Here is a 13409-nt window from a genome sequence, read left to right as displayed (position 1 = left end):
TAGATAAAATAAAGTTAAAAATTCATCTTAAGAATTAGTGGTTTGCTCAATGGAACATAAACGAAACTTCTTAACAGAGCATTTGTCATCCTTTTTCTCTTTTCTGTCCTATCCCCTCATGTCTTCACTTACTTTTCCTACTTTAATTTCTCCATCTCCACCATCTCTTCTCATTCTTTTCCCTAATCTTCATCCAAACCTTCACTCTCCTCACACATCCATGCAGTCTTGTGCAGTTCACCCCAGCCATGGATTGCCTTTTGTATATGGCCACTTTGCTTAACTCCAGAGCACTATGCCTGGTGTAAAAGTGGTCATACTATATAGAATTTGTTTATAGTCTCTCCACTATATGGAACTTGGTCATACTCTCTCCTTCCAATTCCTATATATCCCAGAGTGCACCTGGGTTGTCTCATGTCCCCTGATCACACAGGGCCTGGTTGGCCATTTCTTTTTCCTGTTACTTCCAGTACTTTCCTCCTATTTCTTTCCACTTTACCATTGCTGTCATAAACACTTCTCTCCCTCCCCACCCTTTTTTTCTTTCTCCTCTTTTTTTCTTTTTCCTTCTGTTCTGTTGTTTCATGTTTGGTTTTGTTGTGTTTTTTGTTTGTTTGTTGTTGTTTATATTGTTTCCATAAATGCAAACTCTTCTTTCTTATATCCACCAAAAAAATTGCTGAAAAAATTTTCCTAAACTCAGCTTTAAACCATGTAACTTCTTCTCTGAGTATTCCTACTTCCTCCTCAGAATTACTTCAAATGTAATCTGTTCACTTCAGGAGTCATTCATTACCAGGTACTGCCTACCTACTAGCCTTCATCTCAATGAGTATAAATCCTCAGTTGTTCTCAGGTATCAGTCTTGAGTGCCCTTCTTCAAATTCACAAGCATAAAATCAATTTTCTATGATAATTTCAATTCTTGGGAGAAAATTCTCATCAACTCCTGTAAAAGAACTATTATTTTCAACATCTCTAAGATCTCCTTTTCTATGATGCTTGCAAAATAGAAGTTATACTAAGACTTTTTTATTGACATTTTCATTTTCTCTATGTAGTTTCATCCTTACTTCTATGGAAATGATAAACAGTGTATAGCAGAAGGTAAAATAATCTTTTAGTTAAGTAGATACAGCAGTTACTGCAGTGGGATCCTGTTTAATATATCTTCAATATCACATTATCTTTTTTCTTAGTGAATCATAGAATCATAGAATGGTTTGGGTTGGAAGGGTCCTTAAAGGTCATCTAGCTCCAATGCCCCTGCCAGGGGAAGGAACACCTTCCACTAGGCCAGGTTGCTCAAAGCTCAATTGAACCTAACCTTGAACAATTCCATCCACAACTTCTCTGGGCAACCTGTTCTAGTGCCTCACCTCCCTCACAGTAAACAATTTCTTCCTTATATCTAATCCAGATGTAACTTGATTAAATTCCTGGTGAAGTGAAGTAAATTTTCCCAGCTCTCAAAAGTAATATGGTGCTTTAACCAACTGCAAAACAAGATTTTTCACCTCTCTGCATCTCACCATTAATACCAGCATCCAATGAGCACTGTATCACTGTCATGGTTTAAGCCCAGGGCATAAATCAGAACCACACAGTCTACTCCCCCTCCACCCAACCCTTTCTTCCCCCCGCTCCTGGAGGGATGGGGAGAGAATTGAAAGAATGTAACTCCCGTGGGTTGAGATAAGAACAGTCCAGTAACTAAGGTATAACACAAACCACTGCTGCTACTACCAATAGTAATAATGACAAAGGAAATAACAAGGGAAGATAAAAAAATACCACCTGTTGACCAATACCTAGCCTGACCCAGCAGTGCACTAGCCCTTCCGGGTAACTATCAGTTTACATCCTGGGCATGACGTGCTGTGGTATGGAATACCTCTTTGGTCAGTTTATGTCAGGTGCCCTGTCTCTGCTTCCTCCCAGCTTCCCCTCCTCCCTAGCAGAGCATGAGACTCAGAAAGTCCTTGGTCAGACTAAACATTTGAGCAGTAACTAAAAACATCAGTGTTATCAGCGCTGTTCCCAGGCTGAAAGTCAAACCCACAGCACTGCACCAGCTACTAAGAAGGAGAAAACTGACTGCTATGGCTGAACCCAGGACAATCACCCCCAAACCTGTATGATTATTAGTGGAAAAGTGTACTTCATTATAAAATAAATTTCAAGAAGACTTAAATGGCATTTTTATCAAATTAACACACTTTGAAACAGCATAGCTGAGAGAGTTTTTAAGGGGAAAGAATATGATGTACTCTCTTTCAAGCAACTCAAGGGACAGCATGTCCTAAAAGCTGCAAACCAGTTCTGCTCTTGATGACAGTCTTGGTGGAGAAACAGTGGTTTGTCAAAAGAAACAGTTGATTTGTCATGTTTAAAACCAGCCTTCAGGATTCCAGGAAAATGGGTTCTAGATGAAATATCAATTATAGCTTTTATGAGTGAAAGCTATTGCTTTTAAAATCCACCATGATTCATAATAATAAATGAATATACCTTAAGCAATTAGTGTTTAGCATACAGGATTGTAGAGGAAGCTCAAAACCCACAGCAGCTCTCTGAATTGCTCAGTGGTAAAAAAATTAAGAAAGACAAGTAAATGAATTGCAATATATACTTTGTACCTTTAACATCTGTTGAAAATGATGGGAGCTGAAGACACATATAGCACCTCAAAGATCAAGGTTTTGTCACCGTTATTTGATTCCTTTCCCATTATACAAGCTAAGTACCTACCAAACCATCCTTAGGGTATGATAAGATTTAGCTGTGCATCCCATTCCAATCTTCCTAAATGTTTTACACATAAAGTCCCTTAGAAGTGAAAAGCAGAGTACAGCAGGATCTCTTGTGTTGAAGGTGAAATAGTGTATCAGCTTGATTTATTTCTTGCAAGTCTCATGGAAAGACAGGCTGCAGATACCTGTGTCTTTGACAGACTATCCTGGTGTGCCTCAATATATGCTCTCTCTGCAGAGCTGGAAGAGACTGAATTGATAACCTGTTCTGTATTTCAACTATTGTAAATAAGGGAATGCTGATGAAGCAACTTCTTCATGCACTGGAAAAAAATATAGAAAATTATGGATCTCAGTTGTGTTTAAGCAACCAAAGGTTTAATTGAAAACTATTATAAAGCAATAAATGTTTTGTATGCGAAGTATGTGCATCAAGGGAATGAAAAACTGGCAGCAGAGAATGACATTTTTCTGACCTATCTGATATAAGATGATCACAAGAAACTGTAATTTAAAGAAAATTCTTAGGAGTTTTTTATCCCTCATATCTGCATTACTGTAAGTTACTCTTCTCTGTTGTGAAGAAAAATCAATTGTTATGCCTATTGAGTGCTTTTTAATAATATTCTTATACATGGGTTTTTGTTAAATGTTATTCTGAGCTCAAACATCTTTGTAAGTATCTTATGTGGACTATATCTTATAATTCAGATATGATCAAGTAATGCTTGTAAAATCTCCACTTAAAATGAATCTCCATGTGACAGGTAATTGGCTGCAGGCCTGTTTTTTGTTATTGATTTAACTTAATGCCAATGTACACAGGTGTGTTGGTGGGTTGTTCAAGCTTCCAAGGCACCCACATTTGGCAGGACAATAAATTGTTGCATAATAAGACTATTTTCCCCCTTCAATCTTGAATCTTTTAAAAAGTTGTATTTAAACCTTTGTAGGTATGTACGTGGGTGAGAGAAAAATACCCAACAATGTTACCATAAGGCATGTTTCAATTTATTGTTTGAGGCGCTCAAGGAAACAGCAACATGTAGATAAGATATCTGCAAATATATGTATTTGCCAGCTGAAGAGAAAAAACAAAACCTTTATATATAAATTAAGTTGCTTCTTAGTTTGATTTTTTCATGCTATCTAAAATTCTACATTGTTGTCAGTTGAAAATGGTTATTTTAGAAAGAAATAAAGCACTGAAAATATCAGCTGTTCAATGTGTTTTAAATGCAGACAGCAGATGTGATTTGCCCTTGCACACAGAAATACCTGCAGCACAGACATCCAACTGAGGCCTCATTTAAATACTTTGAGCGAAATTCTGGCTCTGTTGAAGCTGATGGGAATTTTGCCATTAACTTCAGTTGGGCTTCTATTTACTTCTCTGGTAATGAACTATGTGGCAAGGTAGGTATCTTTGAGGAGCACACAGGCTAATATGGAGAAAATTAAGAATGCCACAGCAGGTCACAGGTAATGCAAATTCTCAGGAAAGCATTGACCTTGGAGGAAAAGAAGGGGAAGCATTGCTGTGGGAATGCTTTGTACAGAGAGGTGGGTGGAGATTTCATGAAATGATGTGAAAGACTGTTCCAAGTGTAGCAGGTAGTGTGATTGAACATGTAAAATAGAGAGGAGGAGAAAACACTTCTACTTTCACAAGCCTGAAGGGAAGAACAAAGAATGAAGTGTCATATCCAAACTTTGGAAGAGTCTGAATTGGGGGAAAAGCTTTATGATAGCTCTTCTTTCACCCAGATGTTTTTCTTGGGCTCAGTTCAAAAGTAAGAAGGATTTGTTTAGCCTTCCAGATTTGTCCACTAAACTGTATTTCAGAGTAAAGCAGTTAGCTGTCCCATCACAAGGGAAAAAAGCCATAGCTGACAGAGCCAGCTCAGGACAGGAGTGAAATGTTTTGCCTGACTGATTCAGAGCAGCTGTGTTGCACTTGAGTAGGCAATCCCTCTTGTGGGCCAAGGGCTTTTTTTATTCATTCTGGCACTTTGTTTCGTAAGAAATAAAGTACTGTCAACAAGTTAATATAATGGTAAAGTCACAGTGTTTTTCCACAGAGTTTTCAAGGAGCCATCTTCCACAGCCTGTGCTAGTTTAATAAAAGTGTATTAGATACTACTTATAATATTTACTTGGGACCTCTAATATGTGCATGATTGCAGATCTATTATATTTTATAACACTAAAGATAACACAGTAACTTCTTAACATAAGTTGCAATTACTCCAAAGGAAGAGTTGCAGGGTATCATGTCACGTTGTGCTCTGAGGTGCCTTAGGTTAAAACTCGTCGACACCAAGTTGTCTGGGTCTGTACTGTAAAGCCGATGATACACATTCACTAAAAATCTTTATGAAATATTTATCAAAAGCTCCTTGCTCTGGATGCCCACCAGGCATGATTTGAAAATTAAATAACTGGTGGTTTCTTTTTTTTTATGTTGAGATACCTGAAGACTTTATTCCAAAGTACATGGCGGTAGATTAAAACATACCAAATTAAAATTGTGCCAATACAGATCTGTGTTCTAATTTAAAGGAGTATACAAATTGCTTAGAAATACCTTCCCTTTTCTTTGCAAATTTTTGTATCAGAAAGATGCTGATCTGGAAAACAAGGTGCTGTGCATGTATACGTGTGAATGAATATATATTCACATTAAGGATGGTGGAGATCAGCACTCCTTGAAAGAGGTTTTAGAATAAAATCAAAGCCAGGTCACTGCTTTCAAATGGTTTATTAACCCTGAAAAACAAGGCTAGGAGAAGCAGTATCATACATGGAAAATGCTCCTAGATGCTGTGATCACAGTGCAGAGGCAGCTACTACTATGTGTGCTATTGCAGACAGTGGGAAGCCCCCTCCTTTCCCCTGTTTCTTTAAAAGCAAAACAAAACAACAAAACAAAACAAAACAAATTTTATTCAATGCACACAAGAGAATGTTTGGCATCTGCTACTGAGCAGCATTCTTGCTGTGTTTCACTATCTATCAAATGGCACGCTTGTCCTCTGCCAAGAAAAATACTTGTTCCCAATACTAATTCATGCTCCCTGACTACCCTCTAGTGTATATTCTTCCAGGACTGCTATCCATCCATACAGCCATTTGAAAGATATTAAAATTATTATGATGAAATCTCTCACTTACTGTGCTGGCAAGAGCTGGGATATACTCCAGAGTCAATGCATGCAGCTCCCCGGGAGAAGGGAGTACCTTAAGTCTTTCTTTATTGAATGCCCCCATCTAAACGAAGAGATGTCGTTGCAAGGCTCCATGGAGAGCCACAGGCAGGGCTCTGATTTGGCAGAAGATTATCAAGGTACAAGCTGCTGGAGAAATTAAAAGTAAAGGGATGAAAAATAGCAGTCGGTAGCTATATCCCAGAGCCTGTCATTGTAAAATCATTGTAAAGATCATTATAACACCATTGTAAAATACCTAACGATGCTTGAAAGGCAGTAGCTGGGAACCCAGTGAGGTTTTTCTTTTCTGCCATTTATTTGGTGAGATTGACCTACTGTATCCACACACGCCCCAGCTTCTCAAAGAGGGGATGGTGCAATTACAGATGCATCCCTGGTCAGATCCTTTAGGTAGCTCAAAAGACTAGAACTGAGATTGTTCTCATCAGATTTTAGAGTTCCTGGAAGTACTAGCAATTTGTTCATTCACCTGAGAAATTGCCGTGGATTTCTCAAGAAGGAAAATGTTTGTTTTCTGATCAACATATTGATATCTCTACCCAGAAATGAAATATCCCTATTTGGTCCTTCATAGTCCAAGAACTGAATCCCTTTCAGGAATCTCTAAACCTTTTGACATTTTGGCCCTTTCCTAATTGTAGGCTGTTTGTCACTTCAGCAACAGGTGCCCAATGTGTGCAAGCTGCTGACATCGAGTAATAATCAGAGAGCAACTAGAAGCATCTCCACGTGTTCCTGTTATGTGCTCTGCAGGCCACAGCTAAACCACCACCATTATGGCAAATTCTTCAGATGTTTGTACACACGTGAGGGTGGGATTTGTGCAATTTATCTTTCAACATCTACAAAGTAGATGTCTACAGCTGTGCTAATCACTCTAAGCTCCCTTTAGATTCAAGAAAGAGAAATAAGTGCTTTTAGGGTGCAGTTTGCCTGACCTATTATGGACATTTACTTTAGAACAACATGAATCACACCCAAGGTTCCTATGCGTAGCCTGCCTGTGTTCCCACTGACTGTACCAACAGCCTGGGGTGACTAGCTTAAATGTATACTAGACAGACTTATGTACCTCTGTTTCATTAGATGAGAAACACCCACTGCCCATTACAGAGCTGGCTTTGAATACAGGTGGCAGGCAGTTTCTGCAGAAGTACAGCAAGCTGAAGCAAGTGGTGAAGTCTCCTCTTTCCATGAGGCAGAAGAAGCATCTTTCTTTACAGAAAGAGCCCCTGCAAAGAAATGTTCAAGGTTCAGTTACAGAAGCCACATCTTGTTGCCCACCCTTCTCCTACATGGAGCAGGAGCAGCAGGTTTCCTATGGTTGACAGCTGTTGCTTATGATAGGAACAGGGCCTGGTCCCCCTCTATGCACCCTTTTCCTTCTTCCTTCTCTTTCTACCCCTATGGAAGATGCAAATGTGAAAACAGGGGACATTGAGGTAGGCGGCAACTGTGTGTAGTGTGGGAGAAGTATTTAACTGAGCCCAGAAGGGCCCAGTTAGGGACAAACTGTGGTTCCCTGACACTCAAAGAACTGAAGGACCTGGCTGGGGATGCACTGAAGGGTAAGGTGGAGATCCCACCAATGCCTGCTGCAGAGGTGCAAAACTTCCATGTGTGTCAGTGCCTGTTTCCAGCCTCTCAGAGGCTCCTAAAACCAAACACAGCCCCCACAACCACCTTCAGCTCTTTCCAAAATCCAGCTTCTACCTCTGAGCCTACTCTTCCCACCCTTCAACTCATCCTAAAATGCATTGGTGGTCCTTTCTGGCCTCCTTTTCCCGAAGCCCCACTCCATTTCCTTCAAAGTGTGAGGGACCTGGAGTATCAAATGATGCATGGCGTCATGCGATTGGTTTTGGGTTTTATTTTCTGTATCCTATGCTTATGTTTTATACTTTTCAATATATACTTTTCGAAGTATACAACAGATGTTGAAAGTTTGGATGACCCTGCAGTAGGGGAGCACATTATATTTGTGTGTACATTTAGATATTCTAATGAATAAGAAATAACCCTTGGAACGATGGAAGGTCTTCAAGGGAAGACTTTGAAATTTCCTCAGGAGCCCCAACTGATGCCTAGAAAAAGGTTTCTGATGAATTATTACAATTATTTTTAATTTAAACTGCACCATGAAGGTTCATAATGTTTAATATAAAGGCATTAATGAAGTCATGAGGGTTTAAAGGTATGAAGAGGGCAAGGTATATTTAGGAGAAAGAAATAGATTTTATTAGCCTGATTGATTGATGTATTGGGAAAGCAGACAAGCTAAAGCACAAGGTCTTTAGGCAAACAGTAATAGAGCGACTGTGACCCCAAAACTAAGTTAATGGATAGTATAAACTCTAAGGGGTTTAAAGTCAGAGTACACACTTCTAGAAGATGCCTAGATAGATGTTTTTCATAGGAAGATTTTAATAGGGACAGTAAATTGGTTTTGGTTCACCTCTAGGCTTTTAAATCTTTGAGATGAATTAATTTTCCTCTATCTGGAAAATAGTTTGCATTTTGAAAATGTTGTCTGAATAGCAGTGCAAACAGAAATTGCTAGAAGTTTATGATTCAATAATGAATAAATAAAACGTTTTGATTTGACAACTATGGCATATTTCAGTGCAGTTTTTATTTCTGGTATTTTTCCTATGGCATTCATTACATTTAAAAATCAAACTGTTCTGAAGGAAAAATTAAAAATCATGTAAATAAAATATCAAAGCAAAAAATAAACCATAATTCTACTAAAAAAAAAATCAGTTTTAAAGATTTTTTTCCAAACACAAGAGTGAAATAAAGCAATCTATAATTGGCTTTTTACTCTCACCAGCACACACATGACACATCTGCCTCATTCAGCCACTCTGGCTCTTGTTTATAAACTCCAGAGTTTTAATTATGGGACAGTTCCCATGTCAGAGCTGCTGCTGCAAATTTCTCATCCTCTCCTGACAGTGTCACCTTGTAGTGCCTTCTCCTGTGCAAGTGGACATTTTATTTTCACTGGGGTTTTTTTGAACTACATAAGCAGCTCCAATGAATGAGGAAACCTGAACCTTTCTCCCTCTATTATTACTACATATCTGTTTTTCTAAAGCCTAAATATTTGTCACACATACTTAGCCCATTGGGAATAAATGACTGCAATTATTACACCTTAGACATGTTAAAAGAATAAATAGTATTTTAGGTTAAACTTGAAAATAAACATGCCTCCAGTTGCACATATTGCTTATCATGACAAATGGTGATAAAGAGAGGAAGTAGTTGATCCTGACATCCCTTGAATCAGGCTGCTCTATCATAAGACCCTGAATCACTACAAACACATAAAAAGATAGCAAACTAATTAGAGATCTTTTGAGTAAATGTGGACATCACCCTGAATTCTGAATTCATCACATATTCAAAATAAGTTTCCAAAAGATGTTAAAAATTTCTGTAAGATGCATGTCATGTGTCTGACCTTTTCCTAGCCCATTTTCCTTCCCTTGAATGGATCACTTTGTGATGAGCCTTTCCATTTGTCACTGCTCAAACAGGAATATTCCATAAGAGATGACATGCTAGGACCTCACAGTCTCTTCTTACTCCTGATAGAGAGACACTGGCCATTGAGTCCTGATCTGGCTTGAGAGGGCTTGCAGACATGGTAAATGCTGCCCAGAGGCTTTGCTGGGAGAAGAGTCCAAGCAACAGTGAGAATTTCAGGGACTCTCAGTAAGAGAATGGAGATTTTTTTAAAAAAGGTTATTTTTAGAGAGGTTTAAAATTAGAGCTGCCCTCTGTGACCCAGATGTGTTTGGTCAGGTTGCTCAGACAAGGGAGGGTATAGCTGAAGAAATGCTGCTGGTAATCACAACAGTTATTTTCAAAACAATCTAAAAATTCCGAAATGGATAAAGTAGATACATATAAGATCCATAACAAAGAACAATATTCAAACCATTAATAATCTAATATTGTCCCTGACACATTCTTCTAGACACTATCATCATATTTTCAGATGAGCTTGAGAAAAATATGTTTTGAAGGATCTGTTAAAAGAGAAAATCTTGTGCAACTTTGGCTGCTGATATAGTCATAAAATATATATTTATACAGTTTTATATATACATAAAGTGAACCTCACATCTTACAGTATCTTACTGGAGCTCAGATGTAGTGCATGACATATTATATTTGTGGAAACAGGATCTATAACCTAATGTATTCTTGCATCAAAGAATAATGTCTCATAAATAAATCATTATAGCCTGTCACATCTATGGTTTCACACCATAGTGTATAAAATTATGTATTTTGAGATATGGAAGAAGGTGATTCTCTAATGTTTCAGCAAAAATAAATAAATTCATCCTGTGCTAATGCATGTGCTGTCTTGGAGGTGTTATTGCCTTACCACTGTTCATTGTAGACTAATCCATAATATCAAATGAATGACAGCATTTCTGTTTTCAAAAACTGGTGCAATTTGTGTGCGGCTTTTCTCTTTCAGTAATTAAGAAATCAAATAAGCCTTAGTGAAACTATTTAAGAGGTTCTAGATATAATTAGAACACCTCATTCTCTCATAACTAATTCCTAATTAAAGTAATTTGTCTTATTGCCCTTCTTTTCAAGGGTGAAGAGCAAGTGGTGATGAATGCTCAAAATCAGGAAAAGTGAAAATTGCAGTGTGTTGATTTGCAGTGATTGAGCATGTTCCAGTTTTTAACAGCTCCCTTCGTATGAAATGGTAAATGAATCTCCAGCCTCTGTTTACATTGCATATGTGTTATTTGGCGCTTGACAAATGGTAGAATTTGTAATATAAAATAGCTACTGCCATCCAGAAAGTCTGAATATATAAAAGCTGAGTTTTTTAAAGAATACCATATTTCAAGGCAGGAAGGAAAGAAGAGATGGAGAGCACACAGGAGACAGAAAAAGTCTGAAATTTGTTCCATAGGGTGAAAATTGTCCTTTTAAAATTTTATTTGCAGCTGTGCCCAGATGATGATTGATTTATCATCTCAACCAAGGATTAGTAAACAATATGTACCCTATAAAGAACAAAACAAGTCCTTGCTCATCACTGCACTTAATTGCAGTGGTTATATCAAAGCCATATAAAATTTAATCATCAACCACAAGTAAGACTTTGCTTTACATGTGTGCTTGCTTCCCTGTTTTTCCACCTGTTTAAATGAAAGATTCTTGGAATATCACAATATGTAAATATTGTTTATGATGCAAAAAATATGCTCTTTCATCTCCTCAGTGCTTTGATGTCGTGATATATAAAGCTTTTAGTGCCACCACCTACCTGACACACAAAGGCCTTATCTGATTCATAAACATGTGTGCCCAGTGCAAACAGGCTGTATCCAATGGCCGATTTTTCTTTTCCTTGTAATGTTTTTTTAACAGACAGAAAGAGAAAGAAAGTGTAAATGACGGAATCACTCCAGTGAAAAAAATATTTTAAGCATCAGGTAAAGATAAGCCTATTATGATAGAATAAAAGATGTAGGTCAAAAATGATCCTAAGAGGTTAGTTATATATATAGATATCATAAAATATGTTTTAAAAGTTGAAACCTTCATTTTAAGAGTTTTGATCCAAGTGGGAAATATGCAGCAAGATCAGATGACCTCCTAAGAAATACAAATATCCCTAATCAGCAAGAGAAGAAAGAGCAATGCAGGAAGTAAGGTCAAAGCTGGAAACAGGATAGATGAAGCTAGGAAGTGAATAAAGTGTAGACAATGTTTAAAATCTGTGGTTCACTGGTAGCAATTTAAAGGAAAGGGTGCTGCTTATTATATAGCAATGCAGTTTAATATATAGTATGTCCTATAAATAGGTATTTTTACATCAGTCCATCACTGTGTTGGAGCCTCAGTCTGACAGAACTTGAATTCTGATGTCTCCAGCTGAAAATGTGACACACAATTTGAGAGGGGGTGTCTGCTTGCCACCAATGGTCTTCGGGGATTTTTAGGGCAAATTCCAGTTCCAAATCCTCAGGTATCCTGGAGGCTGCTCTTGCTGTGCATGTGGACTGATCAGGACCCATGGCTCATGCTCTGATGTCTATGGCAGATTAGAGCAGCTCAGGCTGGCCGCAACTACCTTAAGCAGAATTTGGCCTTTTAATGTCAGATGAACAGACACTGCTGCAAGAACTTCAAGGAACAGTGCTGCTTTTTTTTTCTTTTTTCCTTCTTTTCTTCTTTTTCCCATTTTTTTTCACATTTCCAAGAGCACCTTGGGAAATCTTTTTGCGTTCTTTATTTCCATCTAAGCCCTGGGTTGCTTTGAACAGTGGAGGTAATTGTACAGGTGAACTTCAGAGATTTGAAGGGATCAAACTTGAAAGCCTTTGACTGAAAGTGCAAGCTCCAACTGGAATCCTGTCAGGTACTGCTAGAAGGGACGTGGCGGGATGCTGCAACAGAAGGAATCCCTGCAGTGGAGACAACCTGAACACATGGCTCCCTAGCACAGCCTCAGAAGCCAGTAAGAGCATAACTGCATCTGCAGCCTTACAGTAGCATTGCAATCCATAAATTGATGCATACTGTTATGTGGATTGACTAAGGGCGTCTGTGGGAGTCTGTGGCAGAGAATGAAGAAACTATCCCTAAGTTTCTTTTTCAGTATGCTCTGATAGACTTTTTCTGAGCATCAGAGCAGACAGCCAAAGGGATATGAGCTGCAGGTCCACATCTTTCTCGAGAGCTGTGTGTTCCTTTGGATAGAAACCATAAGGGATAAACAAAAAAAAAAGAGAGACAAGAAGGAGCTGCTATATATTTAACAGAAGTCCATAGGCAATTTCAGAAACCAATAGAATTCAATAAAGCAGGTTGTTAAAATGTACAAGCTTTGTAACAGGGTTATACATTTTTCACATTTACATGACAGCCAAAACACTCCAGATGTGTTACCTTCCTCTGCCAGGTTTCCTAGATCTTCCCTTCGAGTGCAGGTGAAGCTCCTGATGTTTGAAGGCAGGGCTTGGATATGTTCTGTTTCCATTTTCCACACCCTTCTCATGCCATATCTGACTATCATAACTACTGCAATCCAGGAATACAGGACACATGAGGGAACATGAGAGCTGGTTGGATTTTTCAGATTTGGAATGTGTTTTTGTCACTGTTCCTTTGGTAAAGAAGCAGGGAAAAAAAGTAATGAGATAATTGTTTTTCCCAGTGGATTTCAAACAACTGCAACACTTTAAAGAAATTAAAATTATATTTATTTTCTCTTCAATTAAAATATTTGTCTTGGCCAAGAATATCTGTCTCAGTAATCACATGCTGTGTCAACACCATCTGTCTTCTCGTGACAACAGGTCTCACAGTGGATAGTCAAAGTTTATTTCTAATAGTAAAAAGTCTGAAAGAATTCTTCTTTATTGTACTTTAT

The sequence above is a fragment of the Melopsittacus undulatus genome, chromosome 1 (assembly GCF_012275295.1).
Source record: "Melopsittacus undulatus isolate bMelUnd1 chromosome 1, bMelUnd1.mat.Z, whole genome shotgun sequence".
NCBI classification, from domain to species: Eukaryota; Metazoa; Chordata; class Aves; order Psittaciformes; family Psittaculidae; genus Melopsittacus; species Melopsittacus undulatus.
This window is presented reverse-complemented; position numbering follows the sequence as displayed.